Raw genomic sequence first — 18516 nt, 5'->3', positions numbered from 1 at the left:
CTTGTTGGTACAGATGTGAAAACCTTTACAGTCTCAATTCCTTCGTCAGTATCCAAAGTGGATGATTCAGAAGGACTTGGGCCAGTAGGCTCAAATGACAGTTGCTCATTAGGCCTACAAGGTCTCTTTCAAAAGCACATACTACGTTTTATTAATAAGGTGTGTTAAGTTTTAGAGCGGCTTCCAGACTTCTTGATACCGAAAATTAAAAGTAGGCGGCTGTGCTCCGAAACGAACTCAACAAGCCCCCCCTACGGGATTTTTGTGCACAGAGAAAATCAATAGTACAACGGGTCAATTTGATCCAAAATCATTGCTCAATCTAAACAAGTTTAGACCCATTGGATGGACAATTTCAAGGGCTTTTCTCTCGTACAAAAATTAGTGCTATGAGGATTTTCAAAGCGACGCTAGAGGCCAGGGAGTACACCCGACACACCCCATAAATTTGGGACATTTAATGCATGAAACACACGGCATGTGGTCATTATTGGAGAAAACAAATATATGCCTTGAAAAAAAAGCCCGGACTTATACAAACTTTCAGCTATGCTTTTGAATCATTCTGGAACTAAAAGCGATAGAGAGACGCAGTTTGTACCTGCGTCATCCTGGCATGTCCCTGAATTCAAATTTCAAAGTTTTAGAGCGGCTTCCAGACTTCTTGATACCGAAAATTGAAAGTAGGCGGCTGTGCTCCGAAACGAACTCAACAAGCCCCCTTACGGGATTTTTGTGCACAGAGAAAATCAAAAGTACAACGGGTCAATTTGACCCGAAATCATGGCTCAATCTAAACAAGTTTAGACCCATTGGATGGACAATTTCAAGGGCTTTTCTCTCGTACAAAAATTAGTGCTATGAGGATTTTCAAAGCGACGCTAGAGGCCAGGGAGTACACCCGACACACCCCATAAATTTGGGACATTTAATGCATGAAACACACGGCATGTGGTCATTATTGGAGAAAACAAATATATGCCTTGAAAAAAAAGCCCGGACTTATAAAAACTTTCATCTATGCTTTTGAATCATTCTGGAACTAAAAACGATAGAGAGACGCAGTTTGTACCTGCGTCATCCTGGCATGTCCCTGAATTCAAATTTCAAAGTTTTAAAGCGGCTTCCAGACTTCTTGATACCGAAAATTAAAAGTAGGCGGCTGTGCTCCGAAACGAACTCAACAAGCCCCCCCCCTATGGGATTTTTGTGCACAGAGAAAATCAAAAGTACAACGGGTCAATTTGATCCAAAATCATTGCTCAATCTAAACAAGTTTAGACCCATTGGATGGACAATTTCAAGGGCTTTCCTCTCGTACAAAAATTAGTGCTATGGGGATTTTCAAAGCGAATCTAGAGGCCAGGGAGTACACCCGACACACCCCATAAATTTGGGACATTTAATGCATGAAACACACGGCATGTGGTCATTATTGGAGAAAACAAATATATGCCTTGAAAAAAAGCCCGGACTTATAAAAACTTTCAGCTATGCTTTTGAATCATTCTGGAACTAAAAGCGATAGAGAGACGCAGTTTGTACCTGCGTCACCCTGGCATGTCCCTGAATTCAAATTTCAAAGTTTTAGAGCGGCTTCCAGACTTCTTGATACCGAAAATTAAAAGTAGGCGGCTGTGCTCCGAAACGAACTCAACAAGCCCCCCCACGGGATTTTTGTGCACAGAGAAAATCAATAGTACAACGGGTCAATTTGATCCAAAATCATTGCTCAGTCTAAACAAGTTTAGACCCATTGGATGGACAATTTCAAGGGCTTTCCTCTCGTACAAAAATTAGTGCTATGGGGATTTTCAAAGCGACGCTAGAGGCCAGGGAGTACACCCGACACACCCCATAAATTTGGGACATTTAATGCATGAAACACACGGCATGTGGTCATTATTGGAGAAAACAAATATATGCCTTGAAAAAAAAGCCCGGACTTATAAAAACTTTCAGCTATGCTTTTGAATCATTCTGGAACTAAAAGCGATAGAGAGACGCAGTTTGTACCTGCGTCACCCTGGCATGTCCCTGAATTCAAATTTCAAAGTTTTAGAGCGGCTTCCAGACTTCTTGATACCGAAAATTAAAAGAAGGCGGCCGTGCTCCGAAACGATCTCAACAAGCCTCCCTACGGGATTTTTGTGCACAGAGAATATCAAAAGTACAACGGGTCAATTTGACCCGAAATCATGGCTCAATCTAAACAAGTTTAGCACCAATGGATGGAAAAAAAAGCCCGGACTTATAAAAACTTTCAGCTATGCTTTTGAATCATTCTGGAACTAAATTCAACGACTCTTAATTCGTCGTTTAGTCATTTTAAATAATAGTTGGCCCTAGCTCGTTGTTGAATCATTCATAATATGGTGCATTAATCAAGTGGTTTGCACCCAAGGGTCCGAAACCGCTATGAAGAGGAAAAAAATCCACCGAATATGGCTAACTATGATCATGACGTCATAGCATGGAAACCGGACGGCCTATGGGCAAATTCATTTTTGTTTTGTAAGACTCCCGATGGGCATCCCTAGAGAGAAGTGCCAGACTAGCTTTGTAGTCGTCCAGCCTGCGGTAGTAAACTGAAATCCATCTTCGTCATTATGGCTTTCGCAAAAGTCAAAAAAGGGGGAAATGAGCATTAAAAAAAATCCGAGTGAATGGCACGCTGGGGTGACGAGAGGAAAGTGAACGGTATTCAAAATTGCTCTCAGTGTGTGTTTTCAACGGCCGTGGTCGCTATGGACACAACATGACAAGCTCGTAAACTTACTGCTACCGCCACTCTGTAGCCATTTACTGTGTCATTACCGGACTTGAGTATCGTATCCGATGGGAATGTAAAGAGCAGGCAACCCATCACGACGTGCACTTCACCTTCTCTGACCAGCTTGGAGGAAGCTTGGCGTCTCCAAAGAAGTGCCTTGTGCTGGAGCCTAGAAGCTGCTCAAGACTTACGACGCGTCACAAGCCAGTCACTTCTAAGTGTGCCAAGCCTTGGGTGAGTTTAGTTCCTACGAGGGATGGGGACTTCTTGTTAGAGTTTAACGAGCCGGCTTAACACCTTACGTGAGTATCTGCTGATTTGTATGGGTTTACTATTCAAAATATTTGCAGACTGTATGTTTTTTGGCGCGCGTTTCACCAGTGTCGTGTCTGGGGTTTGGATTTGGAATTTGAAACGAAATTCAACAACACGTGGATGTGGACAAGTGTAACCCATGGACTTTTTAATGTAACCTGAGTGGTTTTAAAATGTATAATATATGTAGAATATTATTCTTTGTTTCCAGAAACCTAACAGTACATTACTATACATTTGCCGCAATATCGGCTGAGAATTTTACAAGTCTGTAAAACGAATTACGTAACATACGGTAATTTAAAATAATGTCCTTCCATGTATACGCATTCATGAGGACCAAAATCAACAACCATGTTATTTGTGTGACGTGTCCCACGCGTCATATATTTGTTTCAATAATTGCTGCGGGCTTGGAACGTCTCCATTTGCTATGGATATCCATGTGCTTTTATTTTGTTTCATTGACAGGACGGTATACACACAGTCGTGCAGTAATGGAATTGTCTTGTTGTTGTATATTTAAGGAGCTAAGCCAGACGTTTTATTAGTGAATTCCTGTCACAGACTCCTTCTGCAGGAAGCAGGCAATATGATTCATTTTCAAGTCCCTGTCTCGGTTAAAACAAATACTACTCCAATTCGTCATTAATGCAGTTCTATAACTTCATTTTCCAAACGTCTTGTTATGTGCAGGGTTCTCTCGTATAAATAAGATAATGGATTGTCTGAGTTCCTAATGCCAATACAAAATAAGCTCATAAAACCAAAAAAGTATTCAATTTCTCGACATTAAGCACAGGAACCAAGCACTGACATATATTTTCGCCCGAAGTACTCTTAAATGACGACTGAAAACTCTGAAACGCCTATAAAGGTAAACAGGAATGTTAGAGTATGCTAAACATTTTGTGTGTGATCACCATTCATACGTGAAATAACAAACCTGTGAAAAGTTAGGATTAATCTGTTGTGTGGGAAGACTATGTGAGTCAGGAGAAATTAGTGAAAACTAAGCACAGTTGTTTGCAGCATGAAACACATCCTTAATTTATGTAGTAACAACTGAAACCATATAATGTTGCGTTTATTAGTTTTCAGACACAATTCTGGAGTATTAATATGATTTCATTTCAGAGAGCAAAAATTAAAATAGTTTCCGCTATAAATAAACTTCAGAACTAGTGAGCTTTTAGATTAAAATTAAAAAATTATGTTTTTATCCCCACTCCAGAAATACCTTTAAGTTGCTTTGTACCTAAAAGTACAAAGCACTCTAAAATAAACTGGGGTGCCTGTGTGTAAAATATTGTACACCTGCAACACCCACATTGATGGATGTTTTAAAAGACATCCATCAGTGTGGCTGTGGATGCTTGAGGTGTTTCCTGGAGTACGTGATGGACAGACATTATAGTAACGAAAGCCACAGGTTCAGGATATCGAATATTTCTTGACAAATTTGATAATTTAATTTTGCTGAGAAAGGCCCAACCCACGCTATAACGCTCCTAAGTTAAGGCATTTTATTCAGGGTGCATGTAACCCTTTAATACATTGGAGGACACACGAACCAGCTTCGGTGCCATTCTATAATGATTTCTACGCTCAGGTAATGAGTAATGAGGATGATACAATAATCAGAGAAGGCTTGCAGGACTATAATTAGCAGACTAATTGCGTCATTCGGGAGCTTCATAACATTCATTGTGTATAATATAAATTGTTTCAACCACACATAATTTACCTGGATTCTGTCCCATGGGGTCTGATCCATTGCTGGATTAGGTGACTCGGAATATGTGTTAATTTGACCCTAGTCCAAAATCCCACAGTACAGGCCTGATATGTCACGGGGGCAACGAAGGCGATTGCCTCCTGGCCCCCTGGTCATTGCCTTTCTGCCTTTGCAATGCTCCTGGAAAATTACAAGTGCCTCATATAGGTGCCCTTTTACCAAGGGGAAAGGTGCTCAAGCCCTTCAAAAACGAAGCATACAGGCCTGGCCCAAAGGCTCCTGGTCGGCCTGACTCACACGGGTCAGGTTGGTCTGGAACCCAGAATCCGGTTCACTTCTGACCCGAGGGGTTTTAAAGTGAACTCATTCAGTTCCTGAGTTTAGTATTTTACGGTCAGTAGTGGTCGTAAAAAAAAATGTACAAGTAAATAAATAAATGAGTCGTTGAACGGGTGTTTATAAATATATGCTTATTTTACATTACTGAAAACCGGTTGTGCATAAATCAAAAGCGTACAGCAGCTGCATGCAGGGATATTAATTTGCTCGAAAACACAGTATATTACTACTTGTTTGTTTTCTCATTTTTATGCATTCAGAGAATGTGTATCTCTTCTCTTGCAGTTAGGAAATGTTCAGTTTCAACTCAGGCACCTCGACCAAAACAGTTAACGATAATCCTCATTCTAGCTGGCAAAGTGACAGAGTCGTTATTGATGGCTCTTTCGTTGGATCAATGTCTTTATGAATCTAGTTTCTGGTTTAAAGGCACTGGACACTATTGGTAACTACTAAAATAAAATTGTTGGCATACACAATTATTTGTTTAACGATCACAACGGAGAGCTGATGAAAGTATAAGCGTAGAAACGTAGTTTTTGAGAAAAAGGTAATTTCTTACTCAAATACAGACTTCAGGTCTGAAGCCTCTTTTTACTTAGGAATCTGAAAGCACACAAATCTGTGCAACGATTAGGTTGTTTTTCTTGCATTATTCTCTTGCATCTACAATGACCAATCGAGTCTAAATTTTCACAGGTTTGTTATTTACGCATTGGTTGGATACACCAAGTGGGTCTTTGGCAATTACCAAAGGTGTCCAGTGTCTTTAAAGGGCTCCTTCTGAGGCCATCCTTGTCTAGGAGCCAGTAGCCACAGTAAAGATTTACAGAAAGTGCCATTTTGGGGCCACACCATTTTTCACTGCCAGCCTCGATTTGACAACGCACATTATTTTAGTCCGGACGAAACTATAAAATGGCTGCATAGCAAATATATGATTCTGAAAATGGTCAAGGCACAAACAAAAAACGATCAAAACACCCACTCTAACATCAGACAAATTGACAAGATCTTATGAACATCCTTGCTACAGTTAAACTGAAAGCCATTTCTTGACCTCGACAAGCCCTCTCATCTCAACACACCAATTTAGCAACATCCTGCCGTTCTGTTGGCCCTGTACGACTCGAGTGATAGGTAAATATTGCGAATTTATGTCAACCAAGCACCTATATAACCAGTGTTGATTAAATTCTATAGGGATGAAATGCACTTCAAGTTGGAGATCATTTTGCACTGAATCCGCGAGTCAACAAGTCGAGTTGCATCTTCAAGTTAGAACACATCTTTGGATGACTAAAACGACTAGGTGTGTTTGATTGAACTTTTTGCATCATAATTGGTAAGGTTCATAAGACAAGGTCTTAACGAACATTCACTATTTGGCGTAAGTTCTCTAACCCGTGGTACATTTTTGTCAACCGTTACTAATTCGTAATTCTGGATATAAATACGACTTCAATCATGAAGAACAACCTGCTACCGTGTGTGTTTTAGTCCCTCATTGCACTTTTTAGTATCGATATCTTGTCATGTTTGAGGTTGGTGCTTTTTTGTAAATCAACCGTTACTAATTCGTAATTCTGGATATAAATACGACTTCAATCATGAAGAACAACCTGCTACCGTATGTGTTTTAGTCCCTCATTGCACTTTTTAGTATCGATATCTTGTCATGTTTGAGGTTGGTGCTTTTTTTGTAAATCAACCGTTACTAATTCGTTGTTCTGGGTATACGACATCAATTATGAAGAACAACCTGCTACCGTGTGTGTTTTAGTCCCTCATTGCACTTGTTAGTATCGATATCTTGTCATGTTTGAGGTTGGTGCTTTTTTGTAAATCAACCGTTACTAATTCGTTGTTCTGGGTATACGACATAAGTCATGGAGTACGACCTGCTACGGTATATGTGTTTTAGTCCACATTGCCCTTTTTATTAGTATCGACATCGTTTGAGGTTGCTGCTTGAAAAACTCCTGTAAATTGTGGATGATGCCCGGCACTTTAGCAAGCGACAGGTCATGCAATATCCATTAGGTAGGACGATTACCAGCCAAAGGCCATTGTTATCGTCAGGAGGGTTTTATGAATACTTGATTAGCATGACAGCCAATTTTCAGCGCCAAAATTACATGCAATGTTTGCTCGCGTGAGTGCCGTGTATCGACTGGTTGGTTGTTGGGCAATGACATTATTTGTAAGAAGGCTGGAACAACTTCAGCAGAGAATGTTTTATTTCAATTGAAGCCCGCCTCTTTTCTATTCCCCGATATTATATTAATCCAACTGTATGCTTCTTAATCTTGAATAGAAGGAAATGTCGTTTTCGTTAATTGTGTTTTAAATTATGTTTCTCACGGTAATTATTACTTCCCTTGCGAAGATTCTGCATTATGATTGGTTTACAGCGCGTCACATACTAGAGAGAAAAAAACTGTCTTTTAGTGATGCTCGGATTGTCTGTTATCCGACACTAGTTAATCATTTTTTTTTTTTTCAAACAGGAAATCCTATTTATAAGTACTTACTATACAGAGCGTCATTCGTCTATTTAAAGATTGAATGACCACGCCAACCCAATATATCATTTCAGCCTGTAGTTTTGATATCTTTGTTGACATTGCTGATTGTATACCAAAGGACGTCTGTGTGTTGTTACCAATTAGGGCCCAAGGTTATCTTGTATATTTTCTGGTTGTTTGCAATTAACCGGGTAGAAATGTATCTCGTTTAAAAAATAAACTGACTTGCAAATATTTATATTAGTGCTGTCATTGTTATTAACAACCACCGGTACTTTTTAGAACAAACCTTACTCAAAAGAGAGATTTCCATATGGTGTTACCGCAAACCTCACTAATTTAATCCCACAATGCAAAGTTTGAAATCATATACTTTGTTCTATGTTTTGTTTGTTTTTAAAAACAACCATGTAAACATATATTATTTACGATTCAACATCGCTAAATTACGTAAACGGTAAGCCCGTACATCCCTTTAATGCAAAGAAAACGTCAAGCTTTAAAGACAGAGATATATATACTAAATGAAAGTAGAGCTATTTCAAAACTCTAACTCAAGACAGAGATATGGATACAAAGTGAAAGTAGAGCTATTTAAAAACAAACTCTAACTGAAGACAGAGGTATACACATAATTCAAAGGGTTCATTGTTACGCGCGGTTTCGTTTTCAGGTTTGCCCCACTTCTCTTTGACGTTTATGCAGTTCCAAAGGAAAATAAACACCAACCAGGTATCAATTTACACTTTTCATATATTACTAAATTCCCTTGAGAGGGGATGTTCAAAATATAGAACCTAATTTTTGTTTGATCAATAGAAACACAGCACAATGTTTGAGTGAAACAGAGAGTGGTTGACCAATTCAGGCTGCATTATCTCCTACTCCCATCGATGACAATACACTTTAGGTAGAGTACAGGAAGAGCGCTCTTTTTATGGCAGTACTGAAACGGGGTTTCTTTTTCTTAGAAGAGAGTAGAAATACCGATCATTACGATCAAATGTCCAGTTCCATCCGAACCGACGACGAGAGAAGATAAAGAAGAAAAATGAGTTAGAGTATAGAGCGATTTATTTTATGCAGACATCGATTGTCCAAATGGAATTTGAGCCCACAATCAATTGATACGGCTCTGAATTGATGATATAACATTTCGCGACTCCCCTCATCTCTGCCCATGGCAACCGTCCGGATGAAATTACTGACGAGTCTGAGAGAGAAGGAAGTAAAATGTTCCCGCCTTGCCACTGGTGTGGCGGTGTGCAGAGACTTATCCACGTGATGAGCATTAATCCATGTTAGAATTTACCATTAACAGGTCATTTCGACTGAAGGGGAGCAAAGTCTGACTAGGTGATGTCGAGATAACAAAAGTGGATGGACGATTGGAATCTCCTCTTAAACTGGGTACTTCGTCCCTTAAGTTGATCACCCCACGGCCGCTACATATACACTGGGAACGAGGTAAAGGACCGTGTCAGTTATCTCGATGCGATTGCGTGGTACGGGATCCACACGTGTCAGCATCCAGCCCGATGAAAGCCTTACGTATTAGGAATGACTGATATGAACTTTGTGCTCGATTGTTATTGGGAACTTTTTAAAACCTTCTGAGTCTCCAGGTCAGTACTGAGTGCCAAACTGACAAGGTATATGTACCGGAGCCTTTGATCTTCTTGTTAACACTGTCCGAAACATGTTCGGCGGTGATTGCTATTACTACTGACTGGTGAATGGAATATAATGGTACCATAGTCCTTTCTCTATGGTGGAACTGAGTGGCAGAACAATCAACTCTTCAACCGGCAAAAGTACAGTACAAACCAAAATAGGTTATTGGTTGTCGATTCGTTTGGAACAGTATTATTAAAATAAAAGGTGACAACAATTAATTGGGGCAAGAGAACACTAGAGGGCCAGTCGTGTTCGAAACAACAAAAGGTTGACAACAATGGAAACAATAGGGAGCAGTTAGAACGAGTTGTGTTGATTCCAGACCGAGTGAGTATGCTTTTGACATTGCAATTTTTCCTTCAAAAAACCCACAAAAAGTACATTTCAAAGTATGCTTTTGTAGACCACACAATGAGTTTGAAATGGGTTTGAACCCTGAATTCAGCTCACAAGGTCAGATCAAAATTCGTGTTATCTTCACTGAACCGACTAGTCGTGCATGGGCCACGTTTAAATTTGTAAGCATAGACAGCACCCATAATAAATACGATATTGCTGTGTCGAGGACCGTCACTGTCGACGTTTTAAAAACTGAACGAACATTGAATTGATTACAGCTTTGTACCCGAAAAGTTCACAGGAAACATAATAATATAAGCACATGCATATGCCTAACCCGAGGGAAACTGTACTGGAAAGAGCAAACAAGTTTTCGAAGAGACGAAACCGAAAATGGTTGCAGCCTTGTTGTCACGGATTAGCGTTCCAAAGCTCATTCCCCTTATGTCGCATCATGTTTGACATTTTAACATGTTTCGGATGGCATGGTTAAAATGCCCAAGATAACTTTGACATAAAAAGTCAACTACGTTAAAAAAAAAATGTTTTCTGAATTGTATCAGTCGTATATACACGTCATTAAAGGGAAAGTATACGTTTGGTAATCACTCTTAAAATCAACTTTCCAATAAAAACTTGTGGTTAAGCCTACAGCAGCTTTCAATAGTAGAGCATTTTGAGAAACATTTCACTTTGAAGTAATGTGGTTATGTAAAAAAGATATCAGTTTTTATGCCCCAAAGTTTGAGAAGCGTTACCGCGATAATGATTCAACGACACCAGCCGATTTTGTTTCAGCAAATGCTCTCAACAAACGCGTCTTGCCATTTTTTATGTCAGCCCAAATGTCATGAAGATTGACACTATAACTTAAATATTATATGTGAGAACTTGCTTTAGATTTATATCGGGCAATGGTGAAGCCTTTTATCAGGCTCGAGTATGCAATGTGAGATGTTTTTCGTGAGGCTATTTGTGTCTGTTAAATCATGCTCTTTATGCGTGAAATTTGGCTTCCCCTTCGTGAGGTGCAGCGTAAAATCAGGCCCAAGGCGCGTAACATGTTAAATGTATGCCTCAAAAGTCCAATTACTGTTTTCTGACTCAAATCACCTTTTGGTGCCAGTAGTTTTTGCTCATTGCCTTTTCGACATCCCTGAATAATGGTTAAATACCATGACTAGTCAGTGAATGGTGACTTGGTTGATGTCAGTTCCCCCATGGGCATACCAGTGTCTTCCGATAAAATAACGTATTCGGGTTAACATTCTTTTCATGGAGGGTTTCGGCCCTATAAAACATCTTCAAGATCTCATCAAAAATATCATCCATTTTTAAATCTTAGCTCAAAATCGAATTATGAATGGTTTATGAATGGTTTATTTATTTAAAAATGCCATCACCGCTGAATTGCGACATAGTTTACAATTATTAAAAATATTACAATAATTATTAAAAAGCCTTAGAATAGAAGAATAGAAAATTCCTCGAATTTCACTAGATTTTATGGAGCAAAAACTTTCGCAGAAGCAGCAGAATAATGGAATAGTCTCCGCGACATCATAAAAAAACAAGTACAACAGTGAATCAAAAAGACAATGCTATAAAAAAAAAACTTTTTTTTTTTGCAGTGGCCTTCTTCAGTATTTCTTACTGTGTCAACCAATATGTTCCTTCACTTTCTTTGATTGTGGTATGCAAATATACAAGAATGTTTCATCATTATGTAACATTTCATTCCCCTCCCAGTGTGAAGAGCAAATCAAATCACCCTATTGCAAACCAATAAAATGAAAACAATAATCCGATATTGTATCTTATAATTTCAAGGTATCGACATTTTCAACGTGTTTACAACCATTATCATCCATCCAGTTTTTAAACCAAGTTTCACAAATATTTAGGCCATTTTGTCCGTTTCTGTAGCCTACAGTTCTCTAATCTTCGAAGAACTCGATTTAAACTATACGACAGAACTATTGCCATCTAATCTTACATCATTTTATAAGGAGTACACTGTTCCACTTTAATTCAATATTGATGTATGTTTTACGCAGTGGGTAAAACGTTCCAATAACTCGAAAGTGGATGTTTGTTATATAAATCTAAACCCATCGATCATTTAATTTAATGTATCGGCTCAGATTATTGCCGTAGCATAAACGTCAACCTGGATTTCACTTTCATTTGGTAATGCAAATTCGCTGCAATTGGAATTCGATCAGATGTCTTTAATATAAATCAGTGTCTAAATCTTAATGCACGTTTTCCACGTAGATTAAAACTCGTTTCGGATGGACATTTTGTTTTTCCTCGTTCGACTATGAAATGATTATACGGCGGTGGAATTAAAATGTTTGTTTAAAGATACTGGACACCTTTTAGTGATTGTCAAAGAGATACTTCTCAAAATATGCACAAAATAACAACTGTGTAACTTTGAAGTTATTGGTCGTCAAAGTTGCGAGATAATGGAAGAAATAACACCCTTGTCACACGAATTTGTGTGATTTCAGATGCTTGATTTAGGGACCTCAAAATGTAATTTTGAGGTATCGAAATCACATTCAAATATTTTAGTGGAAAATTGCTTCTTTCTTGAAAACTATAAGTTACTTCAGAGGGAACCGTTTCTCACAGAGTGTTATACTATCAACTGAGCTCTCAATTGCTTGTTACCAAGTTTTCATGCTAACAATTATGTTGAGTATAGTGTCCATGTGCCTTTAATATTCTCCGTGTAGGCAATGTTTTGCCCAATTTTTTAAAGGCCTATATATTTGTCTCCACCGCAAATACAAAAATTAAATGTATTTGCTCTGTAGATTGAGGTCAGGTAATTGACAAACAACATTTATGTCTATGACTCGGTTGCAGCTTAAACGCTTTACGATATGGTTGCCTTTCGGGAAATGAAGGTAGACAAATTATTGACAGACATTAGCAGCTTAACATGTGGTATGCGATTATATTTGTTTCTGTTTTTAGCTCACTCATTGTTTACCTTATCGATAAGCAACTTGACCTTTGAACCCAAGGTTTCAGTTTAAAAACAATTCGGATGAGTAAATTATTTCACATCCTCATTTTGCTTTTTCTAAATAATGGCTCATGGCCTGAAGACGTTTCGACCCTAGGTTTCGAGGAAGACTTGTCGAAACATGAGGAATTTTTTAAAACTTTTGCCACCCCGCACCCATTGAGATAAAACAAAAAAAAGTGCACACATAAAAATAATTAATGTTCCAATGGTTCGATGCATGAAATAGCCCTCATCCCCAACTTTGCCGCTACCTTGTCACCACGGAGGTAGTTCTACCTCCACCATGTCACCAAATGAAAATCTCGGGTTACGTCACATATGACCATGCTTAATTCGGTTGAGGCCATCGAATTAAAGTTAACAGCGATTGGTTAGACTTTCAACTCTCGACTTTTACAGTACCATATAATGTCAGGTGGGAATGTTTCTCTGGGGAGTTGGCATTGAAATTAACTTTGTAATAGTCAGTGAGTTTGTATAGTGAAAACCGTTCACTCTGTTTGAGACAGTATAAACATTATTTGCTTAAAGTCAAGACGTAATTACGAGGAACAAATTTACATTCTCTGTTTGGTATGGCCAGAAGAAGGGCTAAAGGCTTTGATGCCTTGCTGACAAGCACACAAAGTATACCATTTTCTCAGAACAGAGGCCGTAAGCAAAAACATAGCTACTGTTAAAATGGCATTAACCCAGGTACTGTTAGTGCTGCGTGAATATTATCAGAGACGTTTTCTCACTCCCATTTTAGCGAAATTAACCTTCCTAATAATAACTTATGTTGGCAGAAAACAGATTAAACTTTCACTCTCAGTTTTGTTGAAGCCCAATTTTGCACATAAAATATCATTTCTCTCGTGGTAATCGTGCAGTTTTTGCGTGAATTAACTTATTTTCATGTATAGACCCTTAAGTAAAATTATGATTTATTGATACCACGTTGCAATATCTCACACAGTTTAATCCAGAAAACTGTGCCGGTTGTACTGAACGTCAATGTGTTTTTAACATCTTTTTGAATAATGTACTTTGATGAAAGATAGTAATAAATACTAATAATAGTGCCTTCTTATTATGGCGCTCAAATACGTCACTCAGTGGCTATTGTGGCGCTCCAACATTATTACCCCCTGTCACCGATGGGCCATAAAGATAATTCATTTTCAATCTCAATATTGGGAGTACACAGCCTGTGCTGCCAATTTGTACCACACCAAGCTAAATCATTCACAAGAACCGATTTTGTCCTCAAACTCAATTCAAACCCACCCTCACCCTCACCCCCCAAGTACCAAGTTATAGGTGAAGAGGAGCAGTTAAGTGTCTTGCTTATACACAAGTGTCAAGACCGGGATTCGAACCCACACCCTATGACTAGCCACCAGAACTTCAAGTCGGATGCACCCAATCGCTCTGCCTCGACACTCAAACATTAAAAAAAAAATGAAATTTTTTGCTACAGCTGACTTACACATACATGGTTTTCTTTAACGTCTACTTGTCAGTTTCATATCAAAAACAGGGTATATGCCTACTCTGTAATAGAGTACACTGACTGTCAAACGAAGAGTGCTGAGGTTACTGACCGAGGTCTGAACAAAATTAGATTTTTTCCCATTCTGCTGCAAACATAATTTATAGCTCAAATTGACAGTAATTTAACTCTGGATTTGGAGTAGTCTTTAATACGGGAGTCTGGTTTAGCAGACATGGGCATTATAATTGCGTACGCATTGGATTGCATTGTATATGAGTAGCTGAACCTGGAACCAAGAAGCTGTTACTGTGATAGCAAAGAATAATTTCCCCCGAACATGACTGGGAACACCTATAATATCGAGAGTGTGCTCAAAAGTGTATGTCCGAAAAGCTAAGTGTTGGTCAAGATTCATTGCCTTTATGATCACAAACCCAAACTTGAAGTCGAACCTACCGACTCAGATACGTAAGATCTCCCGCGGTTAAAAACAACAACGACAAAAACAACGCCGATGTCGACGACAGCAACACAACCAACAACAACAGCAACAACAACAACGACGACGACAATGTTACCGCGTGGTTCAGTGGTTATCCCATGACTTGTAATTACAAGGTTGTGGGTTCGAATCCCCAAGCTTACAAATGATTTCAACATGACTGGATTAAGTCGTTGGGTTACTGGATCACAATTTCTTTATTGTGCAATTCATAACCATAAACGCTAAACAAATGTCTGTACGAGAGAGACTGGCTATGTGCCAGCTTGGCGTTTAATCCCCTTGTTGGAATTTGTCGAGTTCCCTTGAAGATCATATTAACAACGACGATTATGACAACAACACCAACACAGTTTCCAGACAAAACATCTTGAAAATTTATTACGCATGTTGAAAAGTGTACGCATCTTGTGCATCTTGAAAAGTTAAAGATGCACACCTACAAATAAATTGTTCTTAGAAGAATTTCTGTATGTCACAATCCGGGAAAAAGACCCCCAAATAAACCAGACTGAAACGATCTTTAAAGGGAAGGTACACGTTTGATAATTTACCAAAACAAATTTTGAAACAAATTCGACTTGGTATCGAGCATTGGATAGCTGTTGATGGTATTAAACATTGTGGGAAACGACCCCCTCTGAAGTAACGTAGTTTTGGAGAAAGAGGTAATTTCTTACTTAAATATTAAAAGACTTCTTAGCTAGGTCTTTATTCCTATCTGAAAGCACACCAATTCGTCCAACAAGGGTGTTTTTTCTATCATCATTTATTCGCAACTTCGATGAACAATTTAGCCAAAATTTTCATATGCATTTATTTTATGCTTATGATGGGATACACCAAGTGGGAACACTTGTCTTTGACAATTACCAAACATACACAGTGCCTCTAAGCTACATAAAAGTACACATACTCCCCAACATATCACCACCATAAAATAATAACACCAACCCAACCATCCTCGTTTATTTCTTGACGGCCTTTATGAAATACACGTAACTTTCACAGGTTAAATACGAGAGGTTAATAATTAGGTTACTCTCCCCAAAACAGACACCACTCTTCTCTAAAAAGGTCAACTAACACGTAATTGGTTGGACTCGCGAGCCCACCAAGGCAATGTAAAAGATATCTGTGTCTGTCCCATATTGAGAAGTTACCGAGTGTTGTGGGCAAATTATTACGTATGTATGTCTGTTTCCCAAGTGAATAGCATCAAGTATTATCATAGGCGATTGTTGTTTACGTTCCCAAGACGTGAATCCGGTTTCGATCTTAGGGGACTCGTGGATTCGTGTTTTTGCAGAATAGTGAATTCCACGGAGATAACCGGGTATTTATTTGGTTTGTTTTATCCCTAAATTAATATTCATATTGTTTGAGGGGGGGGGGGGGGTAAAGTAATTATTAGATGGTCAAAGATTAACACAAAAAAGGTTTGCCATGTTTTTAATTTAGATATTGTTAACAATTTGGGTTAATGTTCAAAGTAAAAAAAAAAGATTTTTATTCTGGCAGGATTTGCCTCTATAATTATACAAAACCCTTCTAATACCCTCCTATACATTTCCCCTAACGATAATATGTGCAGTGCATTGCATGCCATCATGTAATGTGCAAAGTCAAACAAATGCGAAATGTGTTTAATAGGGCTATTCACTAAGAGAGTCGGGATTGTCCTTACAAGTTTCCTTTACAACACAATATGTAGTATCTTGTCTCCCATCAGAAAATGTTCTAAGTCAGCCACTCATTTTTATGCAAACAAAATGCAAATTGTGTCTAAAAGGCTATTTTCTGAGAGATTCGGCGCCACCCAAGCTTACATAATGATTAATTCAAACATTATGCAGAAAAACGATCAAGCACGACGAGACAAACAAGGTCTTCTTGCTCTGGTAAGCTACACAGTGATTGTTTCACACCAATATAAATGATTGCGTCATCAATCATTTGCTATAGGTAATTTAAATCAACAGCAAGAGACGCGGGTTATGCCGGGTGAGGGCGCTCTATTCGAAGTAGCAAGGCCACCTCTCAGAAGATAAGGCAGTTGTTGTCACCCTATAGGGGTAACGTGCTAAAGGTTTATATAGTTCGCGTTTTATTTAACTACAAATTAAGTTTTTAAAAATGGGCTAAAATATGTTCTCGGCAGTATTTTTTGTCCGCTATCGTCTGTCCCTTGAAAGTTTGCGTTTATCATCATGTGGTTTCCTAAATAATGATTGACCTGTAAACTTGAATAATATTTCAAATGTGAACAATGTTAGCACTTAATCATCTATCGTGTTGTGACCTTCAAATTCAAGTATGTTTCGTTATGTTTTATTCCTGCGACGGTGTGGACAGTGTAAGAATCATTTTGCAATTACATTTTACTGAAAACACATCAGGAAGTTAAGTCGCAGTGATTACAAAATGTCAATAATTGACCGATCATCGTGACGAGTTACTCACTGTGCTGAGAGTAGACACAGTGCTATTTGAGAACAAAATAAAAGAGATTATCTAATCATCAAAAAAAGATGACTTATATTGCCCACTTCTCCAGAAAACCGTTCAGGCACATTTACACACAAAACATTAAATGTAAAAGATGAATATTACATACTTGTAGTTCAATTAAACCTAAGTAAAGTAAAAAAAAAAAAAAAAAAAAAAAAAAAAAAAAAAGTGTGACTTCAGTTCCCTCTTGAATTTGTTCACTTTTACACAAAACCATGTATACAAAAATCGTCAACGCACAACTTCAATATTGGCAAATCCCAGCAGCGACGTCATAAAACCGTACATCACGATCAGCTGATATCAAACGAAGCCTTTTGTACGTGCTAAATTCCACGGATATGACAAATCGACGTCACTGTTACTGTAGCAAGCCCTTTGGGTCAATGCTTCCCTTTTTGTTTTGGTAAATATTGAACCCTGGATATCAAATTCTGGTTTGTTTTCAACCAAACAGGCCAGTCGTAGATAGAAAGATGAGATCATCGATAAATGTGTTCGCTCGTCCCCGGCGCCTTTATGGCTTCGGGCTGTGCGGACAGACAGTGACTTTATCTGCCTGTCAATGTTTCGGAGAGGCATGAACGGGGGGTGAAGGTTTTTACAAAAAGGCGATTCACCATTGGATAATAAAGGTGATTACATAGTGCGCCCTCAATTTGTCAAGCTTGGCCAGGCGGATTTTAACGGCCCTATTTTTGACGTGGACATTGTGAGCATGTGTTTTTCTTGAGTGAGAGGAACCATGATTCAAAACTATCGATTTTTGGGATAATCAAATGAAAATCAAATCCATATGAAGTATCTTATAATAAACAAAGTGATCCATATTTTTGTCTACCCTAACCGTAAAAAAAACGGTAGTAAAGATTTTGGCTCAATTGGCCACCAAAATTGTCTGCTTTTATTCTTGGGGGCTTTCTCAGATTCAAATTTGGAGGGTGACAATTTAGCTCTTTCTCTAAAATAAAAACAGTTTAATATCAATAGCTCCCCGGTGTTCTTTACGAAGTAACCTTTTATGGTAAAAAAACAAGTGGAGTATTTAAAAAAGGGTAATACACAATTGTTTTGCAATCACATAGTTTTTGTTTCTGTTTATTTTGCTATGGGGACCATTAGTGCTGCAATCATTCTCATCTTTATAACCCAATCTTTCCATCTACATGATTCATAAGTTGCAAGAAATTGATGAAGAGTTGTCTGCTTTTATTCTTGGGGGCTTTCTCAGATTCAAATTTGGGGGTGAAAATTTACCTCTTTCTCAAAACACT

The 18516-nt window shown here is 38.4% G+C and overlaps 1 protein-coding gene across 3 annotated transcripts in view; it reads left to right on the top strand.

Moving 5' to 3' along the window:
• Nucleotides 1-2577: 2577 nt before the first annotated feature.
• The window catches only part of LOC117291671 (proline-rich protein 5-like), a 35918-nt gene continuing 19979 nt past the window's right edge, over nt 2578-18516 (top strand). The window contains exon 1 of one of the 3 annotated variants that reach the window (XM_033773516.1): nt 2578-3007. The gene's annotated coding sequence lies outside the window, so the exon portion shown is untranslated. Of the gene's footprint in view, nt 3076-8918; nt 9698-18516 lie in introns of those variants that run through there. The other 2 variants (XM_033773515.1, XM_033773514.1) reach the window with 2 other exon arrangements.

Source organism: Asterias rubens, chromosome 6 (genome assembly GCF_902459465.1).
Source record: "Asterias rubens chromosome 6, eAstRub1.3, whole genome shotgun sequence".
Taxonomy (NCBI): domain Eukaryota; kingdom Metazoa; phylum Echinodermata; class Asteroidea; order Forcipulatida; family Asteriidae; genus Asterias; species Asterias rubens.
This window is presented reverse-complemented; position numbering and strand designations above follow the sequence as displayed.